This window comes from Natrix helvetica (assembly GCF_964273705.1).
Source record: "Natrix helvetica genome assembly, chromosome: 2".
Classification (NCBI taxonomy): Eukaryota; Metazoa; Chordata; class Lepidosauria; order Squamata; family Natricidae; genus Natrix; species Natrix helvetica.
This window is the reverse complement of record NC_138552.1, coordinates 144,179,640-144,196,029: the sequence shown is the minus strand read 5'-3', so window position 1 is coordinate 144,196,029 and position 16,390 is coordinate 144,179,640. Positions and strand designations below refer to the sequence as shown.

At 39.2% G+C, this 16,390-nt stretch overlaps 1 long non-coding RNA gene across 1 annotated transcript; it reads right to left on the bottom strand.

The window, feature by feature from the left end:
* Window positions 1–1,269: 1,269 nt before the first annotated feature.
* LOC309387911 lies at window positions 1,270–14,992 on the bottom strand. Its single transcript, XR_014174688.1, has 3 exons — window positions 14,631–14,992; window positions 14,088–14,127; window positions 1,270–1,905 (listed from the first exon to the last, which is right to left on the bottom strand). It is a non-coding gene; the product is annotated as an uncharacterized lncRNA (long non-coding RNA).
* Between the last annotated feature and the right edge of the window lie 1,398 nt (window positions 14,993–16,390).

Here is a 16,390-nt window from a genome sequence, read left to right as displayed (position 1 = left end):
TAAGTTTTAGTGCTTAGGAGGCAGAATTACAATAGGTCAAATCTTATCAAAATGTAAAATATTATCATAATCCATATTATTGTTTGGATAATAAAGTATTATTTTGTGGGGACATACCCGTTAATTTTAGATATTCTAAACTGAACAGTTTGTAAAAGTATACAGGTAATCCAACTGAAACAATAGAGAAAGCATCCATAGTATTTATCTTGACATTCAAAAAATACTCAAAGAGATTGGCAATGGCAATTTCTACATAACATTTTTCATTGGTTTGCAAGCACCATCAGACTTTGTGATCATACGTATAAACCATGAAAGGGGTCACATGTCATATGAATAAAGGAAAACATTTGTAACAGGGTTGAAATGAGGGGTACTTGGTGCTCTCTGAGCTTGGTTGTTTTCTTGCAGATGTTTCATTACCCAAACTAAGTAACATAACATCATCAGTGCTAGTAGCCAGTGGAGCTTGCTCTCAGTTTGTGTTCCACTGGCTTGCCTGACAGTGTTGGTGGGGGTCAGGGGTGGGTTCCAACTGGTTGAACAACCGGTTTGCTTTGCTCATGCACCAGACAGTAGGGACCCAATAATGGTGGGGGTCATCTTAGAGCAGTGGTTCTCAACCTTCCCAATACCGCGACCCTTTAATACAGTTCCACATGTTGTGGTGACCCCCAACCATAAAATTGGTGTCTCGGTTACTAAGACCATCGAATATATGTGTTTTCCGATTGTTTTAGGTGACCCCTGTGAAAGGGTCGTTCGACACCCCCCCCCAAAGGGGTCCTGACCCACAGGTTGAGAACCACTGTCTTAGAGGTTCTCTGGTTGGACTGTTTTACTCTTGGCTTGTTTGGCAATACCTTGGCAATAAAGTATTGTTTACTTTATTGTTGGCTTAATGCAAAAGAGACAATCAACTAGCCAAAGCAAAAAGAACAAAACACTTCCGCACCTGCAATCAGTATCCAGATAAACATAGATTAACTCCAAGATTAACATCAAACCAACAATAAACACTAGACCAAAGAGCCACCAAAATTATACTTTGCGACATGAAGTTATTCACAGCAGCTACTGGTGCATAGTTAAGCATTTGGTTCTTTATTTCAGATGACAAACAGAACCAAATCCAAGGCAGTAAAACAGCATTTTAAGATTATTTTGATAACTAGCCTGTCAGAGGGTCAGAAAAAATCATAGCAAACATCACTTCTGCAAAATACATGTAGTGTGATACAGATATAGGTCCTCTGTCTGCCACCCCATCACAGGAGAAAAATATATGATAAGTAGCTATCTTTGTGGGATACATTTATGGTTTGTATTTTCACCTGCTATACAAAGGGGTTTTTTCAATAACAATTACTAGACTATAGCCCATCTGCACCTGTAGAACTTGACAATTTGGTGTTCATGTCTATGATCATATGTGGCTTGCTGCATCCAAGAGATGATCTGATTGATTTCCAGGTCAACTGTAGTATATTTGAAACTACAGGAGACTTACTTATTTCTCTGAAATGCTATAGTTTTGTAGAGCATGTAAATGATTCATATGTTCATTTGCAGAACCTCCTGCCACTTGAAATTCAGGCCTATTAAGGGGAAAGGTGTTTTATACATTTTCAGCTCCCATTCACATGAATAACAGCTTCACACAACAGGAAATGAGGATGAAGACAAGGGGACAAAACAATTTGTTTTATTCCTCTTTTCTATGGTCAAAGACAGGATTTTTGTTATTGTACAATCAGTCCATGGCAGATCAGTAATTTTATACTTCAACCTTTTTGTTTTGAGCTCAAGGAGTTTGCAGTCAATCATGAATCATCTTCAGACTTCATTGGAGTGACAGGGTAACAGAAATAATGGTGGTGCTGAAGTGTCCAGATGTAAAATCTAAATGAACACATATTTGTTATAATCATCAACAGACCATACATGTACTGAAGCAGGCAAATAGAGAATTTCAACATTTCTTCCTTCATTCCAGGATAACCAGCAAGCTGTTAATATAAAGCCACTGGGATTTGTTGAAGCACGAGAGGAAAATAAATAGATCAATTTGGAACTCTACAGAGGAGATCTGAGGAGTTTATTTAGAAAATTGAAAGACATTCTCCTCAGCTTAGCTTCCTGTAAATATTGTTCTTTCCTCCAACAACCAAATCAGGTGGTCAAATGCCCATCTACTTAAAAGCAAAATCATTCTTATTCATGTATTTTACCAAACAAGCTTGTTCTTCTGATTGACCTGATTTAATAGGAGGAAAGGTAAGAAAAGAGGAAACAGTTCCAATTTGATACTACCCATGAAACATAACTCTGCCTTGGGATCAAACTGATGGGGAGAAGCACAAACACTTAAGATCATGGGCAGAAGCCAAAAAATAGTAGAATAATCTAGGAAGCCAGAAATGGGGGGAAAAGGATTGAGAGACTGGGAACAGGCACAAAGATAGATAGATAGATAGATGATAGATAGATAGATAGATAGATAGATAGATAGATAGATAGATAGATGATAGATAGATAGATAGATAGATAGATAGATAGATAGATAGATAGATAGATAGATAAATAGATAATTATTGTTATTATTCTACGTTTTTCTTAACAAATCCTAATATATCACAGTAAGTCACCCATTTACATGTAGTAATCATTTCTCTTCTATAAAATGCTCCTTGTGCTGAGAGCCACAAGAATTTTTGGGCACAATTTTATATCTGTCCCATATTCTCATTGTGGCACATCTAACAAAATTATTTTTAAAACCCACATTTACCGTACCATAGATATCTGTACCACCAAATCTTAAATTATGCCCTTCTAATGCCAAAGGTCTGTTTCTCAGCAACATCAATTCTTTCATCCAGACCAAACAGCAGTCTGCAAAATATAGTTTAAAATCAGATAATCTCAATCCTCCTCTTTCTTTTGCATCTTGTAATGCCAAATATTTAATTTGTGGGGTTTTCCCCCTGGCACACAAATTTAGATATGTCTTTCTGCCATTGTTTAACTAGTACATCAGACGTCAAGACTGACATTCAAACAAGACATTTATCTTAATCATGGAAATGTTCCAACAATGATAATTGTGTATTTTTCTCCATCTAAACATATGGTTCGTACATTTCTTTCCAAGTTTTATCATAATTATTTTGAAACAACATACAATTCATATTTGTCAAACAAGACGCAATGGGTGGACACTAATCAAGGAGAGCAGCTTAGAATGAAGAAAAATTTCCTGATAGTTAGAAGAATTAATCAGTGGAACAACTTGCCTCTAGAAGTTGTGAATGCTCCAACTCTCGAAGTTTTTAAGAAGATGTTGGATAACCATTTGTCTGAAGTGGTATAGGGTGTCCTGCCTAGGCAGGGGGTTGGACTGGAAGATCTCCAAGGCCCCTTCCAACTCTGTTATTCTATTCTAAGAAACACTTATAATTCTGAAAATTGCTTTCTCAACACATTCGGAGGGAGCCAGTTTTGAGGAGACTGCTGTAATTGACCTAATACCAGACCCAATGTGTAATTATGTAATTGAAAGAGTGGGAACAAACATGGCTCCTCAATGATTGGGGTGACCAGGGATCGAAGCCATGTTCAGGATCAATCTCAGAAGAATTCTACAAGGGCATCTCCTTATTTTTCTAGTTTAACTGAACAGTTGAAAAGTTTGTTATATATATAATCCCTCAGACTTTGTCCAGATTACTCTGTTTTGGAATCCTCTATTATCTGTAATCACTGTAAAATGATAGCCAGCCACTAATTTTATTTTGTCCTTATTAATTATATTGCTCTATTATTATGTCCAATTACTTCATTTCTGAACAATTCCATTGGTTCAAAAATGAAGTATCAGGCACTTAGATAATAAATGTTAGGCAGTGATCCTAACATTTTATGGCTTTCTTATTAAAGTCAACAGAAATTTTGGCATGGACGTTGGTAGACCATAGATTACAAAAAAAAATGTACTTCTTTCAAAACAAAAACTCTTTAAATTATATTATTTATTTATTTATTTATTTTATTGAACTTATTAGTCGCCCCCTCTCCCCACAGGGACTCGGGGCGACGTACAGAGCAATAATCAAGATAGCACCATATATCGTGCAGAGGAGGTAAAAATAAGTCCATAAATAAGCATACTTACAAAATTTAAAACCCCAAAAATATTAAACTCTAAAAACTTTAAAAAACAAAATTTCCCATTATAAAATGACCTGGGGTGGCAAGATTGTAACGTTATGCCAGGCCGGCTTGACGAAACAGGTAGGTCTTCAGCTTCATACGGAAGGAGCGAAGGTCGGTTGTTGTCCGGATGTCTGTGGGGAGGTCATTCCAAAGGGTAGGGCCCACCACAGAGAAGGCCCTACTCCTGGGCACCGCCCTCTGGCACTCTCTAGAGGACGGCACCCGGAGTAGCCCCTCTCTGTGTGAGCGAATGGGTCGCAGGGATGTATGGGGCAGGACGCGATCCCGCAGGTAACATATTGTTTATGTCCCCCCTTTCAAAGCTGTTGGAACCCATTGTGATCTAGCATTCAGCACTTTCAGCTATGAATAGGTTGCCTAAATTAACAGCCAGTCCTAAATGTCCTAATAAGTAACAGGCAGTAGTGGGTTTCAAATGCGTTTTAGCACCTCTGTGATGCTCCAGGTGCTCCGCAGAGCATTGCACGGGCGCTGTATGCGCCATGCACATGCATAGAAGCGCAGAAGCCTTAAAACACAGGTAAGGAGCTTGGGTGGTTGGGTGGGCCCTCCGGAGCACCATACCGGAACGGTATCTGATGCTCCGGGCTGACTCCGGTACGCCTGTAACCAGGGCGTACCACCTGCAACCCACCACTGGTCACAGGCCACTTTTTAGAAAAGGTCAACAAACATTATTGTGAAGAATCACACTTGGAAATATCTTAAATATATTCTTTGGATGAAGGCAACCAGATAGCCCTTACATTGCCTCTAGTATTAAGTGGATTTTTTTAGTACAATTCTCATTGCCATGAAAGTGTACCGATGTACCGAATTCTCACACCAAAGAAAGAAAGATGACAAAACTATTCATTTGTTTAAACATTTATATCCCACTTTGCATACCCATCTAGAAGCAATTTATATAGCCTAGCTCCTTACATTGTCTTATGAGCATGTGGAAGAGCTATTACCTTCATATTTCAGGTAGCCAACCAAGGATACAAATAAAATGTTTGTGGGTTTTTTTTCCTTTTCCTTGATTGTTTCCAATGCTCAAGCCATTTCTTTCATTAATATGCAATAAAATGAAATGACAATCACTGACACTTGGAAAAATTCAAGGAAAGAAGAAAATCTTGTATTATTTCCTGGGCTTCTGGGAGGATGGAAGATTATAATATATAATTTTAATCTTCATTGTATGATTCTTGTATATATCATTTCTTCTAACCTATTATCACTTGCTAGAATTCATTAACTTATTTGTTTTATGAAAAGCATTCATTGAAATAAGTTGGCAGCTTCTGTGTTTAGGCTTCAGCATGCATTGGATAGTGTATCTGTTTAGGCAATCCAACTCATATCTAAGCTGTAAATCTTGCTTGTCTACAGAAATTAAGTGCATTGATCAAGTGTATCAAGAACAATATTTGAATAGCGACTTCTGGTTCCTGCTGCTGATGGCAACGGGCAGGCTCTGCTTGCCCCGCGCTTTCCCGGTGGGCCCCTCACTCCTTGGGGGGCACAGGACGCCCTGTAGAGGCTCCTGCCAGAGGGGCAGCACCGCGGGGGATCCTCCGAGTCAGCGGCGGCCGGGGGGCCGCATCGCCCCAGGCACTGGGGAGCATGATGGGGAGGAGCTCCGGCATCTTCGCTGTGAGGCAGCGGGAAGAATAAACACTCAGAAGGACGCAGCTGCGGTGCGGTGAGGCGGAATCCACTCTCCATTCCCTTTGTATATGCGGAAGAAATTGCCAGCTATTTAAAATCTCCTTTCGGCTTGGCTTTGAGAAGCGCGGCTGGAGGGAGGGGGATTTCCCCCCCCCCTCGGACAGGCGGCTGTTAACTATTGTTGCTTTTGGCCCTTGGGGGAGGAGGTAGGGAGAGAGCCAATTAATGACACCACGCTCTTAGCAAAGGTGAATTTCGGATTTAAACTGATAATGGAATGATGATCTGGAAACTTTGGAAACTTTGAAACTTCTGTTATGCCTCCTAAGCCCGAAGCTGGCAGGGCAAGATGGCACACTTCCGTTGTCTTCATAAACAGTGAAAACTGACTCCACCTATAAAACTTCAGGCATCCGGTCTTTGTCTCCATGCTACTCAGATAAATCTCTTGTTGTTTGTGACTTTTTTGGACTCCCTGGACTGAAAAACTTTACTCTATTGCCAGTGTGACTAGAAAAATCCTCTTCTTCCTGGACCTTTTGTCTCCTGAACTCTCTTGGCAGTTCTACCTTTCTGACTGATCATTCTCTGTACTGACTGAACTCTATAATGTCATGTAAAAAACCATCTCCGGGGAAGCCTGGCTTTGCTGCCTCTGCCCCGACATCTACAACATCCAGTCCAAATACACAATCAACGATAACATCTCTGATGCAACCCAAAACCAATGAGACTGAATTCCAACAAATGTTTCAACAAAATTTTACAGGGACAAGAGGAGATTAAAAGACAATTAAAAGAGATGAAAGAAGAAATTAAAGAGAACCAGGACCAGATCAACAAAAACTCACAGAGACTGGATCTTTTGGAGGGTGGGATGGCTGAGATGAGGGAGGGGATGGAAGGGGTGCACAAGGGGAACAAAGAACTTGACACCCAACAGATGAAAATAGAATTTGAGAGAATGTCCTTTTACCTTAGATTTCAAAATGTGGTGGAGACAGATGATGAAGATATAAGGGACATTATGACACGTATTTTGGCTGAATACATTCAGAAAGAGAAACAACAGATGGGGTGGGAACTAGATTTGGTTTATATAGTGAACTCGGCCTATGCTAGAACACACAACGTACCCAGGGAGGTACACATTAAATTTCTCAGAAAAATCACAAGAGATGAAATTCTGAGTGCACAAAGGGGGCAAGCTTTGAAATACCAAGATAGGGAAATAACCATCCTGAAACAGATCCCCAAGAAAGTGAGGGAGAAAAGAAAAAGCTATTCGCAATTAGCGAAGAAACTATACCAGAAGGGGGTGTGGTTCAGATGGTTGATGCCTGAAGGTATGCTAATATTCTGGGAGGACACAAGAGTTAGAATTAATACACCCATAGAGGCGCAGGCCTTTATGGAAAAAAATAAAGTACTCCTAGATAAATCAGATGATCCTACAACAGACATGCAGGACACAGGAGGGGCCAGAGCTCTGCTGGCAGGGGGAGAAGGGGCAATACCAAGAAAACTCAGATCACAAAAATGAGTAAGAAAATCCACTTGATATAAATTGATCGAAATTATTAACTGAATTTACATGCTGACTATATATTGTTATTTAGTATTGAATTTTTTTGTAATTGTATTCTATGAGTATGGAGGGAGGGGACTCCTGCCGCACATTGCAACTGCCAAAATTTGTAACCTTTTCTTTACCCTTTTCCTATATTATTTCTTTAAAAACCAATAAAACTTTGTTTTAAAAAAAAGAACAATATTTGAATAGCAAACTGAAACATTTAATTAAAAAAAAACACTTGTGTGGGAAGACAGAAGGAAGTCTTGAGAAAACATAGAATCGAAGACAAAAATAAGGAGACCTGAACTGCACAAAAAACTAATTCTGTGGACAATTCCTATAGCCTAGAAATTATGCTGAGAAGTACTCTTTGCTTTCTTAGCAGATATATGGCTCGTACAGTATCCCACATGAACCGATACATTCCTGAAAAGTTTTATCATGATTTATTTATAAATGATAATGCACCTAAATGTCAGTATTAATGTGTACAAAAACATTTCTTTCTTTCTCTGGTATGTGTATGAAAAGAAAAAAGATGGATTTCTCACATTTTTTCACAAAAGCAGCTACATTCTGAATCCACCCCCCACCCCCATTTTTCAGTTATTAAAATGGTTTGTGTACAATACTGAACCATAAGAAAGATATCAAAGAGAAAATAATAAAACATCTTTCATCAATGTACCCTTCCACATCTCAAAGGCAGCAAGGTATTTTTCCTCCCACATCTATTCTATAGATAACCACAATTTCTACTCACAAAAATTAACTCAAACAAAATACTTCCATCAAAATTGTACCACCCTCCTACTACCCCCAATGCCACTGCCATTGCTACTTGAAAAAGTTAACATTCTAACAGAGCACATACAGCATTAAGTGTGTCATGGCCAAGGCATAGTCCGTACAAGGCAAAGTCTGACATTAGCTGTTATGAATGGACATGATTTATGTGCCTGTCAGCAAGAAATCAATCAAGTCAATGGAAAACCAGCGGCAACATCAACAACAGTAGCAAGAGAGGAAATATCAGAGCCAAGACAGGATGGGTCCTCTCAACCACCTGAGGAGAAGGCAAAGAGAAGAAGGAAGCAGTCAGATTCACAGTAGGCTCTCGTCCAAAAAAATAGGGGAACCTACATTTCACTGATTCTCCTGAGATTAACTAATTCTCGGGTTGTTCTTCATTACCAATAGTGGTATTACGAAAGACAGAAAAGAGATGACAAGTGGAGATGTTTGGAAATGTCATTACTCTAAAGAAGAGGTCTGGATTTCTGAAAGAGAGGGCAGTTAGATAAATACATACAATAGCAAAGGTATGCAAGGATCTGGTCATAGAGGGAATATTTTACCAGATGAAGATTTTTGGTAGCCACGATGTAAAAAAGATGTGGAGACTCTAGAAAGAGTGCAGAAAAGAGCAACAAAGATGATTAGGGGACTGGAGACTAAAACATATGAAGAACAGTTGCAGGAACTGGGTATGTCTAGTTTAATGAAAAGAACGACTAGGGGAGACATGATAGCATTGTTCCGATATCTCAGGGGCTGCCACAAAGAAGAGGGAGTCAAACTATTCTCCAAAGCACCTGAGGGTAGAACAAGAAGCAATGGGTGGAAACTAATCAAGGAGAGAAACAACTGAGAACTAAGGTGAAATTTCCTGACATTTAGAACAATTAATCAGTGGAACAACCTGCCTCCAGAAGTTGTGAATGCTCCAACACTGGATGGTTTTAAGAAGATGTTGGATAACCATTTGTCTGAAGTGGTTCAGGGTTTCCTGCCTAAGCAGGGAGTTGGACTAGAAGACCTCCAAGGTCATTTCCAACTCTGTTGTTCTCTTCTAAGATAGGTTTGTGGTTTAACTCATATGATAGAAAAAGAAAGGAAAGGAAAAGAAGAAATGGAACAAAATGATAGTCGTGGCTTATAGCCTATGTTACTGATCAATGGTTCTACAACAATCCATACAAATATTAATACCAGGCTAAAAATTATGATCCAGTTCCTCAAAAGTTCTTTTGCCTCCTCCCCCCTCCCCCCAAAAAGCTTGTCTTGTAACTTAATTCTCAAAATGATTGAGAATTTCTTCAGAATCTTTTCTGGTAGTTATCTGAGCTTACATTGTTATTGCAAATGATATAAAATGATAACATTCTGCTCCACAACTCTATTATTCAGCAGCCCACTTCACTGTCCATACTTCCTGGTCTGAAAAAAAGGTCCGTGAGTGGAGTTCTTTGAAGTTCTGACTTCCTTGAAAAGCCAAGGAAGCTGAAGAGGGAAGACTGCAAGGAAAGTCATCACAATAATGTAACCATCATAAATCTACCTCCCACCCATGCCTACATGTTTCTCTTTAGGGAGAGAAATATTTTAGTGTGAATGAAAAACTGGCACAGAATTATTAAATGCACAGTTCAGAGAAAAGCTATTAATAACAAGAGATAATGAGGTGTCACCATGGCTAAACATAGGTGCAAAACTAAAGGCAGTCCTACAAAGATGCCATTCTAACAGCAACCAGTATGAAAACCACTGTCTTCTCAATTCATCCTGGAGGCCTTTCTTGCAGGCCTACCCTTAAGATCCCTTGGATTAGAGAGCTTCTGGTTATAGGATGACTGGTGATCAGGACCTTCTAAGAGTAGCCATATGGAAAAAGTGCCAGTTTGGTCTAGTAGTTAAGGCACCAAGCTAGAAAGCAAAAGATTGTGAGTTCAAGTCCCCCCTTAGCTTAGGTTGATTTTGGGTCAGGTAACTTTCTCTCAGCCCAACCCACTTCACAGGTGGGTTGTTGTGTGGAAAATAGAAGAAAGAAGTTGTGTGGGGCATGTTTGCCACCTTGAGTTATTTGTAAAAAATAATAAAGGCAAGATACAACTAAATAAATATAAATAAGTAAATATGAAGGGTGATGCATAAAGATAAGCATTTTCAAATATTCGTTTAAAATGTTAACTGCTAGATTTCATTCTGCTTATATTCAGGTCAACATATTTTAAATATTTTTATTGGCTGGCTTCTTTGATATTTCAGTGTCTGTAATCTGAACCTTAGATTTTATTGGAATCATAATTCCATTTGTCGTGTTTCTAAGCCAAGTAGAAACAATAATGTTCTGCAGGACAATCTAAAGCAGTGTTTCTCAAACTTGGCGACTTTAAGTCCTGTGGACTTCAACTCCCAGAATCCCCCAGCCAGCATAGCTGGCTGGGGAATTCTGGGAGTTGAAGTCCACAGGACTTAAAGTCGCCAAGTTTGAGAAACACTGATCTAAAGAATGAATGTTTTAAAAAAACTGCAAATAAATAAATTAAAAATTCATTAGATCTATAATTCAGGGGTGTGTGTGTGTGTAAGAGGAAGAGAGGGAGGGAAGGAGGGGAGAGGGAGAGGGAGAGGGAGAGGGAGAGGGAGGGAGAGAGAGAGAGACTATGTCATAAATTGCTTTTATAATTTTTTCTCTATTTCAGAAGAACACATTTGGATGGCAATAAGAACATCTGGCTTCCTAATTCTTCCTAAGTCTTCAGAGATACTAAAAATACTTCCAAAAAACTTCTGCACTTTTAGAAACAGGATAAAAGATACATTTTATCTGATAGAATGCAGAAAGAGGCAATGTCATTTCCCCCACAACCTTTAATATTGACCCAAATGCATTCAAGATAGTTCTCATTATTGTTGTGCTCTATTTCTGTAGAGACGTAGTTATTTCTTATATATAGTGCAACTCCACCTCCTCTTTTATTTGGTCTATTTCTTTTAAATAATTTAAATCCTTCTAGCTGTATGTTCCATTTGTCAGTTTCATCCCACCAAGTTTCTGTAATGGCAATAATATCATATCTGCCCTCTTTTACTTGAATTTCTAATTCTCCCTGTTTATTCCTCATACTCTGTGCATTGGTATATAGACATTTGAGTCCATTTTGATTGACCTTGTGTTTACTGTCTACATAACCTGTATTTTGCCTGACTGCCCCTATTTTCTTGCCACTTGTGTGATTCATGCACATGGTATGACAATCACTATTACATGCTTGGTTTTGCTTGACAGCAGGAGTGATAATCTTACCCACACACACATCTATGTTACATGCATTTATAACCCTATGAATTTTAGTTTGCTGGGGACAGAGATGGGTGCAAGAAAGGAACTGAGTTACTTGGCATTAAATTCACAGATTTTCTTGATAAACATTTAAACTGAAGAGCGGGGACAGAGAATTAATAGATACAGAACATCTCTGTCCCCAGCAAACTAATTTCAATAAACTTAGAGAGAGCTTGGGAAAAATTCCATGGATGAGAATCCTCGAGGGGAAAACAACTCAAGAAGCTTGGGAAATTTTGAAAAATGAGATTAGAAAAGCCCAGTCTAACACAATACCAATGAAGAAGAAAAACAACAGCTCCCAAAAGAAACCAGCATGGCTGCATAAACAACTATCTGACAAACTGAAAGACAAAAAAAGTAAGTATAAAAAGTGGAAGGAGGGGGACATAACTAAGGCAGAATATCAGCAAATAGCCCGAGCCTGTAAAGATGAAGTGAGGAAAGCTAAGGCTCACAATGAAGAAAGGCTTGCCACAAAAGTAAAAATTAACAAAAAAAAGCTTCTTCCAACATGTTAAAAACAAGAAAAAAGTTAAGGAAACAATTGGTCCATTGCTAGGAGAAAGTGGCAAGAAGGTGACAAGCAACAGGGAGAAAGCAGAACTATTTAACTCATGTTTTGCATCTGTCTTTACACAAAGGGATGAAACAGTCCAACCTATCAAAAGCAGCACCACAAAATTAGGAACACAAATTGAAATAGGGAAGAAAATGGTAAGTGAGCACCTGTCTACCCTAGACAAGTTCAAATCACCAGGACCGGATGGATTACACCCCAGAGTTCTGAAGGAACTAGCAGACGAGATCTCAGAACCACTGAATTATATCTTTCAGAGATCCTGGAACACCGGGGAACTACCAGAGGACTGGAAAAGAGCTGATGTGGTTCCCATCTTCAAAAAAGGGAAAAAATTAGATCCAGGAAACTACAGACCTATCAGCCTAACCTCAATACCAGGAAAGATTCTGGAAAAAATAATCAAGCAACGAATTTGCGAACACCTAGAAGCAAACAAAGTAATAGCCAAAAGCCAACATGGATTTGTCAAAAACAGATCATGCCAGACTAATCTTATTGCATTCTTTGATAATGTGACAAAATTAGTGGACCAGAGGAATGCCGTTGATATAGTTTACTTGGACTTCAGTAAGGCTTTTGATAAGGTAGACCATAACCTACTACTAGATAAAGTAGAAGAATGTGGGTTAGACAGCATCACCACCAGATGGATTGGTAACTGGCTGACCAACCGCACTCAACGTGTAGTTCTCAATGGAACTGCATCTACATGGAGGGAAGTATGCAGTGGAGTACCCCAAGGCTCTGTTTTAGGCCCAGTACTCTTCAACATCTTCATCAATGATTTGGATGAGGGAATAAATGGGGAACTCATCAAATTTGCAGATGATACCAAGCTGGCAGGAATAGCCAACACTCCAGAAGATAGGCTTAAGATACAGAAGGATCTTGACAAACTTGAACATTGGGCACTATCTAATAAAATGAAATTCAATGGTGAAAAGAGTAAGGTTCTACATTTAGGCAACAAAAACAGAATGCACAGGTACAGTATAGGTGATACCTTACTCAGTAGTAGTAACTGTGAAAGGGATCTTGGAGTCCTAGTGGACAACCATTTAAATATGAGCCAGCAGTGTGCAGCAGCTGCCAAAAGAGCCAACACAGTTCTAGGCTGCATCAACAGAGGGATAGAATCAAGATCACGTGAAGTGTTAATACCACTTTATAATGCCTTGGTAAGGCCACACTTGGAATACTGCATTCAGTTCTGGTCGCCACGATGTAAAAAAGATGTGGAGACTCTAGAAAGAGTGCAGAGAAGAGCAACAAAGATGATTAGGGGACTGGAGACTAAAACTTATGAAGAACGGTTGCAGGAACTGGGTATGTTTAGCTTAAGAGAAAGAAGGACTAGGGGAGACATGATAGCATTATTCCAATATCTCAGAGGTTGCCACAAAGAAGAGGGAGTCAAACTATTCTCCAAAGCACCTGAGGGTAGAACAAGAAGCAATGGGTGGAAACTAATCAAGGAGAGAAGCAACTTAGAACTGAGGAGAAATTTCCTGACAGTGAGAACAATTAATCAGTGGAACAGATTGCCTCCAGAAGTTGCGAATGCCCCAACACTGGAAGTCTTTAAGAAGATGTTGGATAGCTATTTGTCTGAAACGGTATAGGGTTTCCTGCCTAGGCAGGGGGTTGGACTAGAAGACCTCCAAGGTCCCTTCCAACTCTACTATTGTATTGTATTGTATAGAGTATCCTCAATAGGAAGAGTATTGTGGCAAATGGAAAAGTAAGATGCACTTCTAGGCCTGTTTGTTTAAAAGTTCTCGCAACAGAATTGTTCAAAAGGTTCCCCGCCCCACCTCAATATGTGCTGTTATTTTAGGCAGTGAGAAAACAATTGGCTATAACAAATATTTCCAAAGGGAGCCTTTACGTTGCAACTTTATTACCTTATTCGTTGATTTTTGCTGGGGTTCCAGATTATAATATCTTCCTTGAGGGAAAAAAAAGAAAAGTAAACCATAATCATTGCACAATGCCTTCATGAACAATGTACTAAATTTGGCACAGAAAGAAAAGAAGAAATAATTATGCTATATCATTTGGGGAGGAGACTTCAAGTCAGTTTTAAAATCCCTGCAGTTTTCTTGGCAAGATCTCAGAAATGGTTTGCCGTTGCTTCTTCCCTAGGGCTGAGAGAAAGTGACTGGTCCAAAGTCACCCAGCTGGCTTTATGCCTAACATAGGACCAGAGATCAGTTTTCTAGCTTATTGCATTAACCACTACACCAAACTATCTTTTTTTCCTATCATACCATATCAACCACACCACATCTCACCACACCAAATCATACACCATATCATTAATTAAAGTTCATTAAGGGAGAAAATCCCAAAACATATTCATATACATTTTAGACTTTCCTCCACTTTTTCAAGGCAAGATTATTATATTTTTCGGTTTCTCAGGTACATTTTTTTTAAAAAGTAACCCTCCTTTTCCCTTTATCTTTTCCTGGGTGAACAATTTTTAAAAATACAGTTCTTTGCTTCAAAAGAAGGGAAGTAGAACATGGCTAGATTAGATAAACAACGAAGCAAAAACAGTTCTTTAAAGGTAGAAAATTTTGTAAAGAGCCTTAGCAATCCACAACCCACTTTAACTCTCTATTGCCATGACTGTAAAAGAATAGCAACAAGAGGGATGATACCACCTCCTGCTTCCTGGCCTGCTCTCCTTTTCTACCAATGTTCCTGATATGATTTCATCATGCTTTAAATTAAATTATCCAATTATTTCCTGGCTGTGATAACAAATGCAACAAGGCAATGATAGAGGCAGGGAAAAGGAAGTTGATTTATGGAGAGAATGTTGATTACTTCCCAGCACAGCTCAGGCCCTGTGAAGGTACTTAACTGGATATCTGGGTTTAGGAAGAGAAGCTGGTAGCTGTTGATGTATCCTTACATCCATGCCGATATATTTGTTCTAGAAAATAGAAACAAGGCCATTTCTTTCAACTATAATAATGTGTAGATTAACTCTGACTTTCTAAACTATACTGCAGGTAGGCCTCAGGTTACAACAGCAACCGGAGCTGCCATGATTATGGTTGCTAAGCGATGCAGTTGCAAAGTGCAACATCATGTGATCACAACATTTAGCAACAGCAATCCTGGCCATCCTGATTGCTGTCATAATCCCAAGATGCATCGGCCATTAAGTGAGAAACAACTGGAATCACAGGTAAAGAGACTGGACAGTCATGGGGGTGGTGGTACCATGGAGTGTGGGGGATGCTGGAGGGAGGCTTGGGGGGCCCTGATCAGGCTGTGTACAAAAGTAGGGAAGCCAGACGAATCAGGGGGCAGCACCATGAAAGTAAACGGAGGCCAGGAGAATCAAGGCATTGTGCCATGCAAGTGTAGGGAACCTGGGAGGACTCATGAGAGTGACTTGTGGCCTTCTCTGCTGGCTTCCCCATTGGCCTTGCTTGTGGGAAGCCACAGGGAAAGTTACAAATGCCAATCACATGACAGTGGGTTGCTGCAACCGTCATGCAAGCTTGTTACCAATTGCCCTAATTACAATCACATAGTATCATTGGTCAGAACTTTTTCTTCGAATAGGTGGCAGTCACTCTCTCTCAATCCAACCCACTGAAAGGGTTGCTGTTGTGGGAAAATAGGAGGAGGAAGGAATATTATGTATGTTTGTCTGCTTGAATTAATTTATAAAAATAACAAAGGTGGGATATAAATAAACAAAGTCTTTGTCTCATTTTATCAGATAAATACTGATCACGTAAATATTTAATTCAATGCTGTATATGCAACACACCCATAACTGTTAAATTTAAAACGAATGACATTTTATATGTGTTTCATAAATACTATCAATATTTTTTAATATTACCAGCTTGATCAGTTGGCTTGATAACCATAGTGTATTGGTTATATGGAAATGACCTTGGAACACAGAAGGAAAAACCACAACCTAGACAATGGTCTGATAAAATAAAATCTGAGTCTGAAAGAGGAGCAGGGTGGAGAAAGTGTCTCAGAGGTTTTCAGGTGAGTAAAAGTAAGAGGGGAGGGAGAGACATACTTTTAGACTTGCAAAATTCTATTACTATAATCCTACAATAAAGGTAGAGATGTGACTCATGGTTGGTGCTCTTGTCTAGACTATCTCAAAGGGCTGACACATAGCTAACAGCATAAACATTTCCTAATGACTATCTCAACTTTT